The sequence below is a fragment of the Stegostoma tigrinum genome, chromosome 7 (genome assembly GCF_030684315.1).
Source record: "Stegostoma tigrinum isolate sSteTig4 chromosome 7, sSteTig4.hap1, whole genome shotgun sequence".
Lineage (NCBI taxonomy): Eukaryota > Metazoa > Chordata > Chondrichthyes > Orectolobiformes > Stegostomatidae > Stegostoma > Stegostoma tigrinum.
Genome location: NC_081360.1, coordinates 101,905,419 through 101,924,819, shown reverse-complemented (window position 1 = coordinate 101,924,819; position 19,401 = coordinate 101,905,419). Strand labels below are relative to the sequence as shown.

General features: G+C 55.8%; 2 protein-coding genes across 5 annotated transcripts in view; one reads left to right on the top strand and one right to left on the bottom strand.

The window, feature by feature from the left end:
• Positions 1–10,107, bottom strand: part of stk11ip (serine/threonine kinase 11 interacting protein) — a 133,759-nt gene extending 123,652 nt beyond the window's left edge. For both annotated transcript variants that reach the window (XM_048534777.2, XM_048534778.2), the window contains exon 1: positions 10,020–10,107. The gene's annotated coding sequence lies outside the window, so the exon portion shown is untranslated. The remainder of the gene's footprint in view (positions 1–10,019) is intronic.
• Positions 10,108–14,099: 3,992 nt separating this feature from the next.
• Positions 14,100–19,401, top strand: part of LOC125454451 (anion exchange protein 3) — a 169,663-nt gene continuing 164,361 nt past the window's right edge. For 2 of the 3 annotated variants that reach the window (XM_059647565.1, XM_059647563.1), the window contains exon 1: positions 14,428–14,571. The gene's annotated coding sequence lies outside the window, so the exon portion shown is untranslated. Of the gene's footprint in view, positions 14,205–14,427; positions 14,572–19,401 lie in introns of those variants that run through there. The other variant, XM_059647564.1, reaches the window with a different exon arrangement.

Sequence of the window (19,401 nt, the reverse complement as noted above, 5' to 3'; positions counted from 1 at the left end):
ATTGTTGAACTTGATTTTGAGTCCAGAAGGCTGTGGAGATCCCAAGCAGAAAATGAAGTGATGATCTTTCAGCTTCTGCTGAGCTTCGCTGGAGCACTGCAGCAAACCCAAGATAGAGATGATGGCTGGGAAACAGGGTGATAAGCACAAAGTAGCAACAGGGGACAGAGTTGGATGATCTGCCGAGGTCATATTAAATGACAGAGCAGGCTGGAATGAGCTAAATGCCTGACTGCTGCCCTGTTACTTTGGCCGTGGTGCGATATCAAGGGAGCGCTGCATGGTTGGAGATGCTGCCTCCTTAAGGAGCATCAAACTGAGGCCGTCTTGCATGGACAGTGGCCTTTAGCGGTTTACTGCATGACAGAAGCAGCTGGGGGCCTGAAGTGGCTCAAGACCAGGACTTTAGCAGTCTGTGGTAAGGTGGCTGATGAGCCCAGATGGTTATCGGTGGCGAGAGGGTATGAGATTGAGCCGGGGGGTGGGGGTGGAAATTGAGCCCAGCACAAGACTGTAATTTGGAATGTTTAACTTTATTTCTCATCTACTACTTGATACTGAGAAGAACTGTAACATTGAACTTTAAACTTTTTACCTAAGATTTCATGCCTGGGTACCTTATACCTAAGACAGCGCAATGAATGGGGACATTGTAAATTTTTCACTGTATTCCTGTATCCCTGACTTGAGTACATGCGACAATCAATGCTAATTCCAAAAATATTAAGGCCATGATTTTTAAGGGAACCACCACAAAACAGCAGGAGTGCTCCCGCATGCTGGAAAACACAATCTTTCGAGAACACCACAGAAACAACCCAGTGATTTCTCACCACTCTTCTTGAGACCCTGCTGTGCGCTGATCAGCAGCAGTGCAAAGTACTTTTGCTTAAAAGCTCAAACAGAGACATTAACTCAGTTTCTTTTCACACACTGATTACTTCTAGCACTTTCTGCTTTTAGTTCATGTTTCCAGCATTCATAGCACATAGTTTCAGTCTGAGAAGTACAGCTTTCGCTGTTCAACCCATTAGGACATACTGAGCTCAGTGCATTAAGAATAGAACCTTTTCTGTTTGTAACAAGTGCCTTATGAAGGCTTAGTGGGTCAATGGCCTGGTCTGGTTGATGAATGTGAGATCCCAGTATGCTCTGGAGCATGAGCCTAGGTTCTTAGGCAGCCCTGTGGTGATGAGAGGTGCTATACAAATTCACATCCTTCTTCCACTCAAAAGTCATCATTGGTCTGAATTTACAGCAGTCAATTTTGTTACCAGACGTGTTCACATAGGTCTCTATCACTGCACAGATGGCCATTCAATCCATTGATCTTGTGCCAGCCATTAGTTAGTGCTGTGCAAATAGCTCCACACCTTCCTCTTCATCCGATAAACCCCTTTCTCCAAGTTTTGATCCAAAAAAAAAACCAAAAGGTGTTGAAAATTTTGATTTCCGAGTGTGAACGGCAGAGTAGGCAGCATCTGAGAAGAGAAATAGGAGTTGACGTTTTGGGTCTGGTAACCCTTCCTCAGGACACCGTAGCCTTAAGCAAAGGTACAAGCTTTCAATCATTTCATGGGCGCAAACATTTCTCCCTATTTATTCTGTCCAAATCTCTCATGATTTTGACAACTTCCCTCAGCCTTCTCTTGTCCGAGGAGGAGAACAATCTCACCTTCTCCAATCTACATCCATGACTGAGATTTCTCACTCTCGGAACCACACTCAAACCTTTTCTGTACTCTCCCATGCCTTCACATTCTTCCTCTATAATGTGGTACCAAGAACCAAACACAAGGCCAAGAGAGAGGAACTAGACTCTTGACAGCACACAAGGAACACAAAAGACATAATCTGACCCATCAACTCTGTCCTGCTTTCTAAATGATCACAGAAAATCCGTACAGATCCGGACTTGAAATGGGTTTAACCCAGATGCCTCCTGGTGCCAAGCAACCTGGATAAACAAAATGGGAGGCTGGATGAACACAGCAGGCCCAGCAGCATCTCAGGAGCACAAAAGCTGGCGTTTTCCTAGTGCCTACAATGCACTAAGATCACTACACTCCTCCACAGAATCTCAGAACTGTTACAGCACAGAATGAGGCCATTCAGTCCACGGTGCCTGTACTGAGTCTATTCTCTAGTACCAATCACTTGCTTTTCCTCTTCAAATTCCTGCACAATGTTTCTACCCAAACAATCATCCAATGGCCCTCTTGAATGCCTCAACCACATTTCCAGGCAGTACATTCTAAACCTTAACTACTCGCTGAGTGGAAATGTTTTTCTCACATCATCCTTGCTTCATTGCAGCATTTTCAATTGATGTCATCTCCTCCTCCTTCTTGTTTTGTGGGGCAAGTTCTCCTCGTCCACTCTTTCCAGCCAATCAATCCTCTTAGCCTTCTCTCCAAGGAGAGCAGTCCAAACTTCTTCAATCTACTCTCATCACTGAAGTTCCAATTCCAGCCTCTTGCACATCCAGTTTCCATTGTAACGTGGCCAAAGATTCAAGGTTTGTAATCCCACAATCCCCTCTTTTAAGAGGCTTCTCAAAACCAGCCCATTTGACCAAACGTCTAGTCACCTGACCTAACGTGTGCCAAAGTTTCGCTTAATAGCCACTCCTGTGAACTCTCTGCACTGACATGCAATGAGAGGTGCTATATAAATGCAAGTTTAGTTGCAAGAGCTCCCATAAAGTCTGCCCACATGCGTGCAGCACCAGCAGTTGACATCAGACAGTCTAGAGTTAGCACTTTCTGGAGTGGAGGCAGGGGAGATGATTACCTAGATCAAATAAATTCAGTTTTTGGACAGTAAAGATGACAATCAGCTGAGAAATAGCACGTGTTAGCCCTGGTTTACACCCTCGGGACTTCAGTATTTATCGTGGCTCACGCTCAGTTTCGCACAATCTAATTCCCCCAAATCTACATTCACGCCTGGCACACACTTTCCTGTTACACCCTGGTACTTCCCCACTGACGTGGGTCAGTTTCACAAACATCTGCATCATTGCACACACATGCCCTGAAAACACGATTTTCAACAGCTCTTTCGTGCGGAAGTGGGTTTCAAGGCAAGGCCAGCAACTGTCACCTGTCCCTAACTGCCCATGAACTGAGTGGCTTCCTAGCCTATTTGAGGCCTGTTAAAAGTCTTCTACACATTGCTGTAGGTCTGAAGTCACATGGAGTCTACGTTAGTTAGGGACAGGAGATTTCGTTCCCTCAAGGGCAATGAATCAGATCTTTTGTGACAGTTGATTATTTTATGGTGCCCACTATGGAAACTAGTTTTCAATTCCAGACTGACTAACTGAGATGAAATCCCACCTGGGATTCAAACCAATGTCCCCCAAATCAATGGCTTGGCCTCTTGATTGGTAGCCCAGTGATATTACTATCATTCTGTCTTCCCTATAGATAAACTGAAACTGCAAATGCAGGGTTGGCTGATAACTGGACAACACATTCAAAGGGTTCAAATGAGAGCCTCTCTCTTTCAGGAAAATGTTTAGGTGTTAATAATACACAATAACGTGTGGCCAAATTTCATCCAAACTCCATCTACAACTTTGCTAATGACACCATCGTTGTAGGCCAATCTCATACAATGACGAGAGAGAATACAGGAGAGAGATAGAGTACTCAGTGTCGTGGTACAAACCCCCCCAGATCCCCTCAACGACCCCCACTCCCCAACGACACCCTCCCCCCCAACGACCCACACTCCCCAACGACACCCTCCCCCCACGACGACCCCCACTCCCCCCACGACGACCCCCACGACGACCCCCACTCCCCCCACGACGACCCCCACTCATCAATGCCAACCCCCCAACAACCCCCACCCCACGACGGCCCCCTCCCCCCTACAACCCCCACCCCACAACGGCCCCCCCCCCCCCCGACGAACCACACTCCCCCGCCGACGACCCACACTCGCCCCCCCCGACGACCCACACTCGCCCCCCCCGACGACCCACACTCGCCCCCCCCCGACGACCCACACTCGCGCCCCCCCGACGACCCACACTCGCGCCCCCCGACGACCCACACTCGCCCCCCCGACGACCCACACGACGACCCCCCGACAACCCCACCCCACGACGACCCCCACTCCTCAATGCCAACCCCCCGACAACCCCCACCCCACGACGGCCCCCTCCCCCTACAACGGCCCCCTCACCCCCCGACGACCCCCACTCCCCAACGACCCCCTCCCCCCCCACTCCCCAACGACCCCCTCCCCCCCCCAACGACCCCCACTCCCCAACGACCCCCACTCCCCAACGACCCCCTCCCCCCCAACGACCCCCACTCCCCAACGACCCCCTCCCCCCCAACGACCCCCTCCCCCCCACGACCCCCTCCCCCCCAACGACCCCCTCCCCCCCAACGACCCCCTCCCCCCCAACGACCCCCTCCCCCCCAACGACACCCTCCCGCCCAACGACCCCCACTCCCCAACGACACCCTCCCCCCCCAACGACCCCCACTCCCCAACGACACCCTCCCCCCCAACGACCCCCACTCCCCAACGAGCACCCTCCCCCCCAACGACCCCCACTCCCCAGCGACACCCTCCCCCCAACGACCCCACTCCCCAACGACACCCTCCCCCCCAACGACCCCCACCCCCCAACGACACCCTCCCCCCCACGACCCCCACTCCCCAACGACCCCCACTCCCCAACGACACCCTCCCCCCCAACGACCCCCACTCCCCCAACGACACCCCACTCGCCCCTCACCCCCAACGACCCCCTCCCCCCCAACGACCCCCTCCCCCCCAACGACCCCCTCCCCCCCAACGACCCCCACTCCCCAACGACCCCCACTCCCCAACGACCCCACTCCCCAACGACCCCCACTCCCCAACGACACCCTCCCGCCCAACGACCCCCCACTCCCCACGACACCCTCCCGCCCAACGACCCCCACTCCCCACGACACCCTCCCGCCCAACGACCCCCACTCCCCAACGACACCCTCCCGCCCAACGACCCCCACTCCCCAACGACACCCTCCCCCCCAACGACCCCCACTCCCCAACGACCCCCTCACCCCAACGACCCCCACTCTACCCCAACGACACCCTCACCCCAACGACACCCTCACCCCCAACGACACCCTCCCCCCAACGACACCCTCCCCCCCCAACGACCCCCTCCCCCCCAACGGACCCCTCCCCCCCAACGACCCCCTCCCCCCCAACGACCCCCACTCCCCCAACGACCCCCACTCCCCAACGACCCCCACTCCCCAACGACCCCCACTCCCCAACGACCCCCACTCCCCAACGACCCCACTCCCCAACGACACCCTCCCCGCCCAACGACCCCCACTCCCCAACGACACCTCCCCGCCCAACGACCCCCACTCCCAACGACACCCTCCCCGCCCAACGACCCCCACTCCCCAACGACACCCTCCCGCCCAACGACCCCCACTCCCAACGACACCCTCCCCCCCAACGACCCCCACTCCCCAACGACCCCCTCACCCCAACGACCCCCCTCACCCCAACGACCCCCACTCCCCAACGACACCCTCCCCCCAACGACACCCTCCCCCCCAACGACACCCTCCCCCCCCAACGACACCCTCCCCCCCCAACGACACCCTCCCCCCCCAACGACCCCCACTCCCCAACGACACCCTCCCCCCAACGACCCCCACTCCCCAACGACACCCTCCCACCCAACGACCCCCACTCCCCAACGACCCACTCCCCCCCAACGACCCCACTCCCTCCCAACGACCCCCACATCGCCCCACTCCCCAACGACCCCCACTCGCCCCACTCCCCAACGACGCCCCACTCCCCAACGACACCCTCCCCCCCCGACACCCTCCCCCCCCAACGACACCCTCCCCCCGAACGACACCCTCCCCCCGAACGACACCCTCCCCCCCAACGGCCCCCACTCCCCAACGACACCCTCCCCCCCAACGACACCTTCCCCCCCAACGACCCACACTCCCCAACGACACCCCTCCCCCCCAACGACCCCCACTCCCCAACGACACCCACTCGCCCCACCCCACAACGACACCCTCCCCCACAACGACACCCTCCCCCACAACGACACCCTCCCCCACAACGACACCTCCCCCACAACGACCCCTCCCCCACAACGACCCCCTCCCCCACAACGACCCCCACTCCCCAACGACACCCCACTCGCCCCACTCCCCAACGACACCCTCCCCCCCAACGACGCCCTCCGGCCCCCAACGACACCCTCCCCCCCAACGAACCCCACTCCCCAACGACCCCCACTCCCCAACGACACCCTCCCCCCAACGACCCCCACTCCCCAACTGACACCCTCCCCCCCAACGACACCCTCCCCCCCAACGACACCCTCCCCCCCAACGACACCCTCCCCCCCCAACGACCCCCACTCCCCAACGACCCCCACTCCCCAACGACCCCCACTCCCCAACGACCCCCACTCCCCAACGACCCCCTCCCCCCCAACGACCCCCACTCCCCCCAACGACCCCACTCCCCCCCAACGACCCCACTCCCCCCAACGACCCCCACTCCCCAACGACCCCCACTCCCCAACGACCCCCACTCCCCAACGACACCCTCCCCCCCAACGACCCCCACTCCCCCCCCAACGACCCCCACTCCCCCCCAACGACCCCCACTCCCCCCCAACGACCCCCACTCCCCAACGACAACCCTCCCCCACAACGACACCCTCCCCCACAACGACACCCTCCCCCACAACGACACCCTCCCCCCCCAACGACCCCCACTCCCCACGACACCCTCCCCCCCACGACACCTCCCCCCCACGACACCCTCCCCCCCAACGACCCCCACTACCCAACGACACCCTCCCCGCCCAACGACACCCTCCCCGCCCAACGACACCCTCCCGCCCAACGACACCCTCCCCCCCAACGACACCCTCCCCCCCACGACACCCTCCCCCCCACGACACCCTCCCCCCCCAACGACACCCGCTCCCCAACGACCCCCGCTCCCCAACGACACCCTCCCCCCCAACGACCCCCACTCCCCCCCAACGACCCCCACTCCCCCCCAACGACCCCCACTCCCCCCCAACGACCCCCACTCCCCAACGACACCCTCCCCCACAACGACACCCTCCCCCACAACGACACCCTCCCCCACAACGACACCCTCCCCCCCCAACGACCCCCACTCCCCCACGACACCCTCCCCCCCACGACACCCTCCCCCCCAACGACCCCCACTACCCAACGACACCCTCCCGCCCAACGACACCCTCCCGCCCAACGACACCCTCCCGCCCAACGACACCCTCCCCCCCAACGACACCCTCCCCCCCAACGACACCCTCCCCCCCAACGACACCCTCCCCCCCCACGACACCCTCCCCCCCAACGACACCCGCTCCCCAACGACCCCCGCTCCCCAACGACACCCTCCCCCCCAACGACCCCCACTCCCCAACGACACCCTCCCCCCCCAACGACACCCTCCCCCCCAACGACCCCCACTCCCCAACGACACCCACTCCCCAACGACACCCACTCCCCAACGACACCCACTCCCCAACGACACCCTCCCCCCCAACGACCCCCACTCCCCAACGACCCCCACTCCCCAACGACACCCTCCCCCCCAACGACCCCCACTCCCCAACGACACCCTCCCCCCCAACGACACCCTCCCCCCCCAACGACCCCCACTCCCCAACGACCCCCACTCCCCAACGACACCCTCCCCCCCAACGACCCCCTCCCCCCCAACGACCCCCTCCCCCCCAACGACCCCCACTCCCCAACGACACCCTCCCCCCCAACGACCCCCACTCCCCAACGACACCCTCCCCCCCAACGACACCCTCCCCCCCAACGACACCCTCCCCCCCAACGACACCCTCCCCCCCAACGACACCCTCCCCCCCCAACGACCCCCACTCCCCAACGACCCCCACTCCCCAACGACCCCCACTCCCCAACGACACCCTCCCCCCCCCAACGAACCCCACTCCCCCCCAACGAACCCCACTCCCCCCCAACGACCCCCACTCCCCCAACGACACCCTCCCCCCCAACGACACCCTCCCCCCCAACGACACCCTCCCCCCCAACGACACCCTCCCCCCCCAACGACCCCCACTCCCCAACGACACCCTCCCCCCACGACACCCTCCTCCCCAACGACACCCGCTACCCAACGACCCCCTCCCCCCCACGACACCCTCCTCCCCAACGACACCCTCCCCCCCAACGACCCCCGCTACCCAACGACCCCCTCCCCCCCACGACACCCTCCCCCCCAACGACACCCTCCCCCCCACGACACCCTCCTCCCCAACGACACCCTCCCCCCCAACGACCCCCGCTACCCAACGACCCCCTCCCCCCCACGACACCCTCCCCCCCACGACACCCTCCCCCCAACGACACCCTCCCCCCCAACGACACCCTCCCCCCCAACGACACCCTCCCCCCCAACGACACCCTCCCCCCCCAACGACACCCTCCCCCCCAACGACACCCTCCCCCCCCCAACGACCCCCGCTCCCCAACGACACCCTCCCCCCCACGACACCCTCCCCCCCAACGACCCCCACTCCCCAACGACACCCTCCCCCCCAACGACCCCCACTCCCCAACGACACCCTCCCCCCCAACGACACCCTCCCCCCCCCAACGACCCCCACTCCCCAACGACACCCTCCCCCCACGACACCCTCCTCCCCAACGACACCCGCTACCCAACGACCCCCTCCCCCCCACGACACCCTCCTCCCCAACGACACCCTCCCCCCCAACGACCCCCGCTACCCAACGACCCCCTCCCCCCCAACGACCCCCTCCCCCCCAACGACCCCCACTCCCCAACGACCCCCACTCCCCAACGACCCCCACTCCCCCAACGACACCCTCCCCCCCAACGACCCCCACTCCCCAACGACCCCCACTCCCCAACGACACCCTCCCCCCCAACGACCCCCACTCCCCAACGACCCCCACTCCCCAACGACCCCCACTCCCCAACGACCCCCACTCCCCAACGACACCCTCCCCCCAACGACACCCTCCCCCCCCACGACACCCTCCCCCCCCACGACACCCTCCCCCCCCACGACACCCTCCCCCCCCACGACCCCTCCCCCCCCACGACACCCACCCCCCCCAACGACCCCCACCCCCCCCAACGACCCCCACCCCCCCCAACGACACCCTCCCCCCCAACGACCCCCACTCCCCAACGACACCCTCCCCCCCAACGACCCCCACTCCCCAACGACACCCTCCCCCCCAACGACCCCCACTCCCCAACGACACCCTCCCCCCCAACGACCCCCACTCCCCAACGACACCCCTCCCCCCCAACGACCCCCACTCCCCAACGACACCCTCCCCCCCAACGACCCCCACTCCCCAACGACACCCTCCCCCCCAACGACCCCCACTCCCCAACGACACCCTCCCCCCCAACGACCCCCACTCCCCAACGACACCCTCCCCCCCAACGACCCCCACTCCCCAACGACACCCTCCCCCCCAACGACCCCCACTCCCCAACGACACCCTCCCCCCCAACGACCCCCACTCCCCAACGACACCCTCCCCCCCAACGACCCCCACTCCCCAACGACACCCTCCCCCCCAACGACCCCCACTCCCCAACGACACCCTCCCCCCCAACGACACCCTCCCCCCCAACGACCCCCACTCCCCAACGACCCCCACTCCCCAACGACCCCCACTCCCCAACGACACCCTCCCCCCAACGACACCCTCCCCCCCAACGACACCCTCCCCCCCAACGACCCCCACTCCCCAACGACCCCCACTCCCCAACGACCCCCACTCCCCAACGACACCCTCCCCCCAACGACACCCTCCCCCCCCCAACGACACCCTCCCCCCCCAACGACACCCTCCCCCCCCCAACGACACCCTCCCCCCCCCAACGACACCCCACTCCCCACACGACGACCCCCACTCCCCCCCGCAACGACATTCGCCCCCGCCCCCGCTACTCACAGTCTCCAAGTTCCTCCATCTCCCGCCGCCTTTTCCCTAAACATTGCTCTGGGGTCATGACCCCGAGCGGTTCGGCATCACGTCATCGCGCCGCCGGTACCCGTATGTGGGGCGGGTCTGCGCTCACCGACAGACTGCCCATCCCACCTTGGACATCGCCTCCTGCTGCATGGAGGACCCCTTACCCCTCTCCTTTCCTTCCACATGGACCCATCGCAGCCTCCCTCGTCATCGCCCCCTGCTGCTTGGAGGACCTTTCACTTCCTCCCCTTCCCCGCCTGCCTGATGAACCGATCACGGCCTCCTCACCTTTCCCCTTCCAGAGGCCTGGAGGACTCATCACAGCCTCCCCGGACTTCTTCCCCCCCCTGCTGCCTGAAGGACGCATCACAACATCCTCCCTGAGGCCTGGGGGATCAGTTCCACGCTCCACAAGCATCGCCCCCCTGCGGTGTGGAGGCATTAAGATGTGTCATGTCAAATCAGGCAAGTTTCTGAGGCTTTAGCCCCATCAGTTTCCCTGGCTGTTTATTTCCAAATGATACTTATTGCACCTGCTCCTTTTGAGCACGAATGAATTGATTAATACTGTTTGGAAAATCATTAGTCTCTTAGACCATAAGACCAGGATTTTGTTTATTTATTGTCATGTGCACCTTGTTACAAATTACAGTGATGTGTTGCATAGTGTTCGGTGCCATGTTAAATCACAGAAAAATAAACCAAATCATAAAATTAAGGGGCAGAAAAATGAAGGAATAAAGAAAGTGTGCAACTTTGCAGTCCTAGATAACAAGGTGTGGAGCTGGATGAACACAGCAGGCCAAGCAGCATCAGAGGAGCAGGAAAGCTGGTGTTTACAGAACTAGAGTGATAATGGGAACTGCAGATGCTGGAGAATCCTAGATAACGCAGTGTGGAGCTGGATGAACACAGCAGGCCCAGCAGCATCTCAGGAGCACAAAAGCTGACGTTTCGGGCTGAGACCCTTCATCAGAGATGTTTCATGCTCCATCATGAGCCTGGTGGCCAGGCACGAGTCCCCTTTGCTGCGCTGCTGCTGCTGCTGGAACAAAAGTTGCCACGTTTCAGCCCAGCCTTGCCTCCACCAACGCCCTCACCCCTCCCTGCCACGAGTCCTCGCTGGACTTCACTAATACAGATAGAACATAGAACAATTCAGCACGGAACAGGCCCTTCGGCCCTCGATGTTGTGCCGAGCTGTGAACTAATCTAAGCCCATTCCCCTACACTATCCCATTATCCATATGCTTGTCCAAGGACTGTTTAAATGCCTCTAATGTGACTGAGTTAACTACACTGGCAGGCAGGGTGTTCCACACCCTTATCACTCCCTGAGTAAAGAACCTGCCTCTGACGTCTGTCTTAAATCTATCACCCCTCAATTTGTAGCTATGACCCCTTGTACAAGCTGAAGTCATCAATGCCACCGTCTACCTCACCAGCCCAAACTCATATCTGCAGCCACCATGAATCCACTGCTGGTGCATTTTGGAAGGTCAAGTACAAGTGGAAATTATGCAGTGAATGGCAGAACTCTTAAGAGTATTGATATGCAAGGGAATTTGAGTGTGCAGGTCCACTGATCACTAACGGTGGCAGCACAGGTAGATAAAGTAGTAAAAAAGGCTTATGGCATGTTTGAAATAACAAGGTGTAGAGCTGGATGAACACAACAGGCTGAGCAGCATCAGAGGAGCAGGACATGTTTGCCTTCATTGGAGGGGGTACTCAGTATAAGGATAAGCACATTATGCTGCAGCTTTATAGAACTTTAGTTCGGCCACACTTGGAATATTGTTTCAGAGATAGTAGGAACTGCAGATGCTGGAGAATCTGAGATAACAAGGCGTCGAGCTGGATGAACACAGCAGGCCAAGCATTTCTGAAGGGGTCTAGGCCCGAAACTTTAGCCTTTCTGCTCCTCTGATGCTGCTTGGCCTGCTGTGTTCAGCCAGCTCCACACCTTGTTAACTTGGAATATTAGAAGGATGTGGATGCTTTGGAGAAACGTTTTACCAGGATGTTGCCTGAAGTGGGGGATTTTAGCTGTGAAGAATGGTAGCATGGATTACATTTGTTTTCATTGGAACGCAGCAGGTTGGGGAGCGACCTAACAGAAGTTTATAAGACTGTGAATGGCATGGATAGAGTAGAAAGTGTAAGGCTTGTTCTCAGGGTGGAGGGGTCAGTTACTAGGGGACACAGGTTCAAGGTGCCAGGGGAAGTTTAAACGAGATGTGCGAGGCAAGTTTTTCGCACAAAGGGTGATGAGTGCCTGGAACATGCTGCCAGAGGAGATGGAGGAAGCAGATACAACAGCAACATTCAGGAAGCACCTGGATGAATATAGTAAGGGAATAGAGGGATATGGATCCTGTAAGTGAAGGCGGTTTTATTATGGAAGGGCAAAAGTGTTAGCATAGAGTTGGAGGGCCGAAGGGCCTGTTCCTGTGCTGTATTGTTCTAATAAAGGGAATCAGAAAATGGCAGAGAAGTTGAATAAATGCTTTACATCAGCCTTCAGAGCAGAATACTGAGAGGCCTGGATAGACTGGATATGGAGAATATGTTTCCACGAGGAGGAGAGACTAGGACCCAAGGACATAGCCTCAGAGCAAAGGGACAAGCCTTTAGAACTGAGATGGGGAGGAATTTCTTCAGCCAGAGTGGGGTGAATCCGCTGAACTCATTGTTGCAGAGGCCAAGTCATTGAGTGTCTTTAAGACAGAAATAGATAGTTTCTTGATTATTAAGGGAAATCAAATGTTATGCAGAGAAGACAGGAGAATGGGGTTGAGAAATAGATTGAATGGTGGAGCAGACTCAATAAGTTGAGTGGTCTAATTCTGATCCTTTGTCATGTGACTCCTCAAAGCCTATCCACCATCTACAAGGCACAAGTCAGGAGTGTGATGGAATACTCCCCACTTGCCTGGATGGGGGCAGCTCCAACACACAAAGTGTCTGATACCATATAGGACAAAGCGGTCACTTGATTGGCACAATATCCACAAATGTTAACACCCTCCGCCACTGACGCTCAGTAGCAGCAGTGTGTACTATCTACAAGACAGAAATTCACCAAAGATCTTCAGACAGCACCTTCCAAAACCCAACTTCCACCTAGAAGGACAAGAGCAGCAGATCCATGGCAATATCATGACCTGCAAGTCCCTCTCCAAGCCACTTAGCATAATGACTTCAGAATATGTTGACATTCCTTCACCGTCACTAGGTCAAAATCCTGGAATTCTGTCCCCTAGGGGCATTGTGAGTCATCCTCAGCACATGGACTGCAGTGGTTCAAGAAGGTAGCTCACCCCCACCTTCTCAAGGGGCAGTTGGGATGGGGAATAAATGCTGTGCCCAGCTGGTAAGCCCCACATCCCACAAGCAAATAAAAAAAACTCTGATGATCCTTTAGTCTCAGATTTAGTTACACCAAAAAAAATTGTTCTCCAAGGAGGACAAATATGCAGGAGCTGTGAGATGCTTGTTCAGAGAACTAGTGGGGCAGACACAATGGGCTGAATGGCCTTCATCTGTGCTGTAACTATTAAAATCATAGAGTCATACAATACAGAAGAGGCTGTTTGGCCCATCAAATCCACACTCGTCCCACTTTCTTCCATTAGGGCCGTATGAATGTTATGACACTTTTAGAGTTTATCCAAGTACATTGTAAAGGTTCTGAGCTTTACCGCCTCAACTACCCTCCAGGCAGTGCATTCCAGATCCTCACACTTCCTCTGGGTGGTTCAGTTTACCTCAAATCCCCTCTAAACCTCCTGTCTTTCACTTTAAAATGGCATCCCTTTGTTACTGACCCCGAGACTAAGGGGAACAGCTGCTTTCTGCCAATCCTGTCCTTGCCCATCATGATCCTATGACACCTTTGTCAGGAACTGTCCCACCCTCACCTCAACGTTCTTTACTTTAAATAAAACAACTTGAACTTATCCAACCTCTTCATAGCTGAAATGCTTCATCACAGGCAACATCCTGGTGAATTTCCTCTGCACCTCCTCCATTGCAATCATGTTTTTCATATACTATGGTGACCAGAACTGCACACTGTACCCCAGCTGTGGCCTATCCAAGGTTCTGTACAGCTCCTACATAACCTGCTTGCGCTTATAATCTATGCCTCAACTGTTAAAGGTAAGCATCCTGTATGCCTGGTTAATTACTCTTACAACCTGTCCTTCCGGCACAGGGACACACTCCTTAAGGTCCCTCTGTTCCTTTGAGCTTCCTAATCTCCTGGCTCACTCCCTTCACACCCGGGCCTTTGCCAGGCCAAAGGGCTGCTATACGAGTGCAGTGCCTTTGCTGCTGTTGTTGCTGTGAATCGCCTGCTTTTATTGAGGCTGGTGGGGTTTAATTGCCAGGGAGTGATGATGTCACGAGCAACTGGGCAGACTGGAAGCTGAGGCAGAGTGTGTGGATGAAGGTGCCTACTCTCACTGAGATTGAACAGAAGCACACAGAAACCCTGGGCTGGCTGCAGGAGACACCACCCTCTCAGGTACGTACAGAAAACACTCTCGCTGCCCATAGCAAATCATTTACTTGCCCTTCAACCAGCGCTCCCTTCTGATTAATAAAAAAAGGAGCTTGCTCTCTCCGTCTCTGATGGAATAGAAATGACTCTTAGTGTTCCTTTTTGTTTTTGAGGCTGATGAATGAGGGCGTGGGTTTGGCCAAGCAGCCCAGATGGTTTAATGAGGAGGATGAGAGATAATTAGCGACGGGAAAATCCCAGAGCGGGGCGACGAAGAGAATGTTTTTTTCCATGCAGTGAGGAGTTGCTGTGATCTGGAACATGCTGCCTGAAAGGACTGTGGGAGCAGATTCAACAGGAACTTTCAGAAGGAATTTGGACGAATTCTTGACATTTTTTAAAATCGATATGGTCTCTCCCTGGAGGTGGGCGTCAGTGGCTGTGCCAGCGTTTATTACCCAACACTAATGGTCCCTGAAAAAGGAGCTAGTTAGCTGCCTTCTTGCTATAGGGTGCCCATGGTGTTGTAAGGTTGTGATATATTTACAGTCTGGAGGATGGAGGTGAGAAGGGTGGGGACTTTTGGGCAAATTTCAAGGAGCTTGCATGGGCACCATGGGCTGAATGGCCACCTCTTGTTGCTGTCTGGTTCCACGGTGAATGGGCAGGGAGGGAGATTGAGGATTGTGCCTGTGTGTGGGTGTGTCTGTGTTCCTGTTTTTGTGTATGTGTATGTGTGTTTGTGTTTGTGTGTGTTTGCACGTGTGTGTCTGCGTGTGCATGCGTCTCTGTGACTGTGCATGCACTTTTACATGTGTATCTGTACACGTATATGTTTGCTCATGCATTACTGTGTGCATACACATATGTACATGTGTATGTGTATTGGTGTGTCTTTGTGCATGTGTGAGCGTGCGTGTGTGTGTGTGTGTACGCATGTATGCCTCTGCATGTGTGCTTGTCTCTGTATCTGTGCGTGTGTGTATGTATGTCTATATGTGTGCGTGTGCGTTTACGAATGTCTCTATGCATTTGTGTGTGCGCGTTTGTTATGTGTTTCTGTCTCTCCCTCTCTAATAATACAGTCTACTTTCCTTACTGAGGGATCCAGCCTCTCAGAGCACATTGAAAACATTTTAACTTCCTTACAGACTCACCAAGAGGTGTTACAGTTTTCTCTGTTATTTACAATATTTCATTTCTCTGACTCCACGCTCCCTAAATCACAGCTTTCTTCTGTCTACTTGCTATTGTTCACTCTTTTAATACATTCAATTACACAGAATTAATTGAGAATTCACTTAACTTCCAACCTCCCCCTTATAGAACCATACAGCACAGATATACTGGATGCACTGAATGTCATCTTCTAGGATTCTTATAGACTCTGGAACTGTCCCTGCAGATTGGAGGGTACTAATAGAATCTCTACAGTGTGGAAACAGACCCTTCGGTCCAACAAGTCCACACTGACCCTTGCAGCATCCCACCCAGATCCATCCCTTTAATCTACACATCCCTGGACACTACGGGGCAATTTATCACAGCCACTCCACCTTAACCAGCACATGTTTGGACTGTGGGAGGTAACTGGAGCACCCGAAGGAAACCCACACAGACACGGGGAGAACGTGCAAACTCCACGCAGACAGTCATCCGAGGAATCGAACTCGAGTCCCTGGTGCTGTGAGGCAAAAGTGCTAACCACTGAGCCACCGTGCCGCCCCAAATGTCACTCCAATATTCAAAAAGGGATGCAGAGAGAAAATTATAGGCCAGTGAGCCTAACATCGGTAGTGGGGAAGATTCTCGAATCTGTTATCAAGTTCTTTGTAAGTGGAGCATTTAGAAAGCAGTAGCGTGATCAGACAGAGTCAGCATGCATTTATGAATGGGACAACATGCTCGACAAAGCTGTTGGAATTCTATGAAGATGTAACTCGTTGAGTTGACATTGGGGGACCAGTCAATGTGATATATTTGTACTTTCAAAAAGTGTTTGACAAAGTCCCGTATGAGAGATTATTGTGCAAGATTAAAGCCCATGGGATTGGAGCAAGTGTATTGAGATGGGTAGGAAACTGGTTGGCAGAGAGGAAACAAACGGTAGGAATTAATGGGGCCTTTTCAAATTGGCAGGCAGTAATAGTGGGGTGCTACAGGGATCGGTGCTGGGACCCCAGCTATTCACAATTTATATAAAGGATTTGGATGAGGAAAGAAAATGTATCATTTCAAAAATAATGAGAACTGCAGATGCTGGAGAATCCAAGATAACAAAGTGTGGGACTGGATGAACACAGCAGGCCAAGCAGCATCTCAGGAGCACACGTTTCGGGCCTAGACCCTTCATCAGAGAGGGGGATGGGGTGAGGGTTCTGGAATAAATAGGGAGAGAGGGGGAGGTGGACCGAAGATGGAGAGAAAAGAAGATAGGTGGAGAGGAGAGTATAGGTGGGGAGGTAGGGAGGGGATAGGTCAGTCCAGGGAAGACAGACAGGTCAAGGAGGTGGGATGAGGTTAGTAGGTGGGAAATGGAGGTGCAGCTTGAGGTGGGAGGAAGGGATGGGTGAGAGGAAGAACAGGTTAGGGAGGCGGGGACAGGCTGGACTGGTTTTGGGATGCAGTGGGGTGAGGGGACGAGCTGGGCTGGTTGTGTGGTGCAGTGGGGGGAGGGGAAGAACTGGGCTGGTTTTGGGATGCAGTGGGGGAAGGGGAGATTTTGAAGCTGGTGAAGTCCACACTGATACCATTGGGCTGCAGGGTTCCCAGGCGGAATATGAGTTGCTGTTCCTGCAACCTTCGGGTGGCATCATTGTGGCACTGCAGGAGGCCCATGATGGACATGTCATCTAAGGAATGGGAGGGGGAGTTAAAATGGTTCACGACTGGGAAGTGCAGTTGTTTATTGCGAACTGAGCGGAGGTGTTCTGCAAAGCAGTCCCCAAGCCTCCGCTTGGTTTCCCCAATGTAGAGGAAGCCACACCAGGTACAGTCGATACAGTATGCTACATTGGCAGATGTGCAGGTGAACATCTGCTTGATGTGGAAAGTCATCTTGGGGCCTGGGATGTGGGTGAGGGAGGTGGTGTGGGGGCAGGTGTCACACTTCCTGTGGTTGCAGGGGAAGGTGCCGGTCGTGGTGGGGTTAAAAGGGAGTGTGGAGCAGACAAGGGAGTCGCGGAGAGAGTGGTCTCTCCGGAAGGCAGATGAGGGTGGGGATGGAAAAATGTCTTGGGTGGTGGAGTCGGATTGTAGATGGCGGAAGTGTCGGAAGATGATGCGTTGCACCTGGAAGTTGGTGGGGTGGTATGTGAGGACGAGGGGAATTCTCTTAGGGCAGTTATTGCGGGGCGGGGTGTGAGGGATGTGTTGCGGGAGACATGGTCAAGGGCGTTCTCGACCACTGCGGGGGGGGATGTTGCGGTCCTTGAAGAACACGGTCATCTGGGATATGCGGGAGTGGAATGCCTCATCCTCAGAGCAGATGCGGCTCTCCCCCTCCCCCACTGCATCCCAAAACCAGCCCAGCCTGTCCCCGCCTCCCTAACCTGTTCTTCCTCTCACCTATCCATCCTCCCACCTCAAGCCGCACCTCCATTTCCCACCTACCGACCTCATCCCGCCTCCTTGACCTGTCCGTCCTCCCCGGACTGACCTATCCCCTCCTTACCTGCCCACCTATACTCTCCTCTCCACCTATCTTCTCCTCTATCCATCTTCGGTCCGCCTCCCCCTCTCTCCCTATTTATTCCCGAACCCTCTCCCCATCCCCCTCTCTGATGAAGGGTCTAAGCCCGAAACGTCAGTTTTTGTGCTCCTGAGATGCTGCTTGGCCTGCTGTGTTCATCCAGCTTCACACTTTATTATCTTGGATTCTCCAGCATCTGCAGTTCCCATTATCTCTGACACTATTGGTACCTCTCTGTTGCACACCAGCCATCCAGCCAATGGAGCTAACCAAACCTTTAGATCATTTAGATCTGCAACTCCTCGATCCGACACCCCTGAATCTCTGGAATGTGACTTTAACCCAGGATCTTCTCATTTGGGAGAGTGTTCCTCAGGAAGGCAGACAGTGAGGTCTGACCTTGAGCCATTCACTGTGAAGGCCAGCTAACAGACTCAATGTGGGGAAATTGGGCTGAAACAGTGTCATTGGGCTTGTTCCTTCAAAGAGAGAAAATTTTATTTCCTGACTGTAACAATTAGTTCCTGCAGCTGAGCCTGTGTTTGAAGCACCAACATTATATTGTTGATCTGAAGGATCATGACAGCTGCCAACTGGTACAGATATCACAGAATTCTGCACTTGCATGTTCTAATCAAATGCGATTTTCATAATCCCATCAATTTCCCATAATTTGCCTTTGTCCTTTTTTTTCTGCCCACTTGATGCAGGCTATGAATGAAGGGAATAATTTCCACATTGGGAGGGCGTGAGGGTGCAGGAATAGATCAGGAAAGAAGGGAAGAGAGATGCAGAGAGATCTGGAGAGTTTGTGGGTGATATGCCAGCTCAGATCCAGAGGGAGTGTGGGGGATCCACAAGTTCAGATCCAGTGGGAGTGGGGATAAACCAGTCCAGATCCAGAAGGTGTGTGAGGGATAAGGCAGCTCACATCCAGGGGGAGTGTGGGGGATAAGGCAGTTCAGATCCAGAGGGAGTGTGGGGGATAAACCAGTCCAGATCAAGAGGGAGTGTGGGGGATAAGGCAGCTCACATCCAGGGGGAGTGTGGGGGATAAGGCAGTTCAGATCCAGAGGGAGTGTGGGTGATAAACCAGTCCAGATCAAGAGGGAGTGTGGGGGATGAGGCAGCTCACATCCAGGGGGAGTGTGGGGGATAAGGCA